Source organism: Triturus cristatus, chromosome 12, assembly GCF_964204655.1.
Source record: "Triturus cristatus chromosome 12, aTriCri1.1, whole genome shotgun sequence".
Classification (NCBI taxonomy): domain Eukaryota; kingdom Metazoa; phylum Chordata; class Amphibia; order Caudata; family Salamandridae; genus Triturus; species Triturus cristatus.
The window spans coordinates 24,524,445-24,528,316 of NC_140595.1; positions in this window are offsets into that span (position 1 = coordinate 24,524,445).

Genomic DNA, 3,872 nt, shown 5'->3' on the forward strand with positions numbered 1-3,872 from the left:
ATTTAACCGCGAGGTTCATAATGCACTTAAGAGTATATGGTATGACGATATCTGGAAACAGTAGAAGGAAGTTGTTCCGACCACTGCAGACAGGCTCAGCTCATGCCAGAGCACCATCTCACATGGAACCAAGCACTCTGCCTTCAGGATTGTTAAGGCCCGCTATAGGAGTGACTTATAGGTTACCAGGTGTCCCATTTAAGGTTAGGTATAGGTATACTACACCTAAGTAAGAGGTGATTACACCAACTTACCCCAACTGAGTGATCAGCCAGTTATGTCAAATTGTTAGGCTAAGCCTGGGGTGGCATAATACATGCTTCAGCCCTTGGCAGGCCTTGGGTACACCAATGCCCTGGGTACCTAGTGTACACTGGTACAGGGGCTGACAGGGTGATCCAACCAATTGGGTATGTACCTAGGGTACATGGAGTCCATTTTAAAGAGAGAACAGCCACGCTGAGATCCTGAATAGCAGGATCTCAGGCCAACTAAGTCGAAAAACCAGCTAGACACTAGGCAAAAATTTGGGGGTAACCATAGTCAGATATCCACCTTCCTACACGTGCAAAAACACTGCAGTCTTAAGTTTTGCCTCAAAACTGGGCAGTAGACCAACCGGTGCCCTGCTGCAAGTATATATTGCCAACTTTATCTTGAAAGTGTCCTCAGGGGGTGAAATCTGGGGATACGTTGTAGGAAGCTGGCTCTGTATATACTATACCAAAGTATGGTATAGTGTGCACAGAGTCCAGTGGAATCCCAAAGGTAGGCAGAGGTAGAAGTAGATAGCACTTTACTCTCTACTTGTGGTAGTGTGTTCAAGCAGTAAGGCTTTATCAGAGGGTAGTGTTAAGCAATTTATTGTACACACACAGGCAAGAAATGATGTCACACACTCAAAGACTGAGCTCTGACCAATTTTGTTGGTATAAGAATATTATTTAGTTATTTTATTTCTGGAACCAAGCCACGCCTGGAGCAGGTTAGCGAAATAATACTTTGCAATATTTATGCAGTAAATTACTGTTGAATGCAGGTTCAAAAACAGTTGGTTGATTTACAGGTAAGTCGATAATCAGAATTACTTTTCAGTTACTTTGTAGATTACAGTAAACATTACTTCTTGGATCACCTTTTAAGTTACTTTTGCTAATCAGTGTGATATGCCTAGAGCTCACACTGAGACATCTCCTAGACAAAAGGTAACTAATTCACTTTTTTCACATATGCAGTTTTTCAAGTTTTCATACAAACCAACTCCCCACTTAGAAGAATTTTCAAAGAAAAGCTGTCAATGCAGTCCTATAGGAGGAAATGAAGTTAATGGTTTGCGGGTAAGTACTTTGTTGTGGGAGTTGGGTTTCTGGTGTTAGAACCCGGTTTCCCCAGGGTCGAGCATGCACTTTCAAAGCACCCTCAGCGGTACTAGGGCGGCCGAGTTCAGAGTGCTGAGGCCCAATGTTATCCAATGGGGGATAGGGGGCCTCCGGTTGATGGCTGCTCACGAGCAGGCCACAAGGTTTTGGGAGCAAAGCTCCTGGGGTTTAGCTCAGGGCAAAGGAGGATCTGAGTTAGCACACAAGGAGCTCCCGCGGCGGCACAGGGGAGGCTGGGTGCAGGGTGCTGTTTTGGTGTCGGATGCCCTGTTGATTTCAATAGGGATTCTCTGGTTGCAACAAACACTGCAGGCTCGGGGGATGACAATCTTCTAGAGGCAACCACTGGTTTGAGAGATAAGTTGGGATGCCTGGGGATGCTAGGACACAGTCGTTTGGACCACCCAAGGCCGTGGGACGTCGGCTGCAGCGGTTTCCTTACGTGTCAGGTTTTCCTTACCGGCTCCGGTCACGGTCGGGGGGGATCCTCCAGGAAGGGGCTGCAGGTGTCGATTGGAGATTCGAGGCAGGTCAGAGATCACCAGATCTCAGACCAAGATCGCCGGGGAGACGTCCTCGGGGTGTTGGGCCACTCGAACCCGGCGTTGGGTGAAGAGTGGTGCAGACTCATGGATTTGGCCCGAGCCAGAGTCTGTGAGTGAGCAAATCCGGTGCTCACAGGAGACAGTCTTGGTTTGGGAAGGCAGGGCAGGGGGCTGATGGCTGCAGAACATGCCGGGATTTCGCTTCAGCAGGCTCGAGGTTGGGACAGGCTGTTAGAGTTGGGGCCAAGACAGTGGGCGTCCTCTCTTCTTAGAACAGAATGGCTTCTTCGGTCCTTCTACTTCTCTTTTCTTGTCTGAGGAGGCAAGGTTCGGGGTTGCCCCTAAATACTAGATTTAGGGGCGTTACAGGTAGGTACAGGTCGGGACCAATGGGTCCCTTCCTTGGGGTGGGTACACCCCCTATCATGCCACCCTCCAGTAGGAGGGGGGCATAAGCCTCACTCTGGTTGGCTGGGTCCCCCCATCTGCAAGATGGCGGGGACTGAGAGTTGTGCTTCACCTCCCCCACCCGAGGGGTGGTGTCGGCAAAGGGGGGCACAGCTCTCCTCCTAACTTGGTTTCCCCGCTGATTCTCCCGCCCAAAGTGGGGGTCAGAACCGGTGGTGACCAGTTGCTGAAAGCAGCAAGTGGCCTGGGGAAGCTCACAAAGGCGGCAAGCCTTTGAAGCTTCCCCTTCATGGACCCTGTCAATCCGGGGGTGGGGGGGGGGGGGCTTGGCACCTCATCCCTGGATGTGCATTGTTTCAGGACCCCGAGAGCAGCAGGCTGTCGACCCAGGGGTCCAGAAACATGTCTGGTGGTGGTAGCTGGTGAGCAGCCACTCAGCCACGACCTATGGTATCTTTTGCAAGGGACTTACATGTGGCCAGAGAGTTGCCAATTGAGTTTTGCTACAATACAGTTTAGGGAACGAACATAGGCCCTGGGTACCTGGTTGGCAGGAACCCAGGGCACACTCGGTCAAAGTACATCAACAGTTTGGCAAAAAGTGGGGCCAACCATGCAAAAAGGGGCACTTTCCTACATACTTTAACCCAGCTGAGCGGCAGATAGTGGAAAACAACAGTGATTAGGAATTATATGAGGCTTGAGGCGAGCCTATGTTTGTATGACATTTTATGTTATTTTTATCTGTATTTATTGACAGTGTGTTTCATCTGGTGTGTTGTGTATTGTTTGTGCTTTTATGTTTAAAACCGTATAAACCAAACCCTGAGTGACTTAAATAGCCACAGCGCTTTCTGTCACAGACCGTGACCTCGTAGCACTAAACATGCACAAGTCACTATTCTCCACGGCACCCACCAGGCTTCAATCCTGCGACCCTCTGGGTACACACAGACCTCTGCGGTGCATTACCTCATAGAGCTTTCATAATGTGCCATAGAGTACATTTCCCACTGATTAACGTAACTTTTCCATTTAAGCTGTGCATTATTGTATTGTATATGGAGTCACCTGAAGGTGAAAGGCCGAAAACATTTACAGAATATGTTAGCCTCACTTTTGACCCCAACCCCATTGCACACAGCATCACAGGTCCCATACTTTTTTAATGCACTTCGACTGCTGATTAAATAATACAAAGGGGCTCAGTTCCCGTTTTGGAGCCTAGAGGCAAAACAAGCCAATGGCTTGGCACTTTATATTAATGTTCTCAAGGGCCACGTTTGTAATGTAAATGCAATCCTTTCTTCCTCTGTGGTACCAGCAGCCCATAATAAGAGTGGGGCCAAGAGGGGGGGGGGGGGGGGTCGGCTGAGCTGGTAAATAGTCTTTTGGGTGAGGCCCTGTCTCAGCCGCCGGCATAGGAGAGTTCAAGAACCATCTCTACTCCAGAGCACGTGCTACGGCAGAGGAGGGGGCGCTCTGCACCCCGGCGGGGGCGTGGCGGCCTGGCCCTTTAAGAGGCGGCGCATGCTGCTTT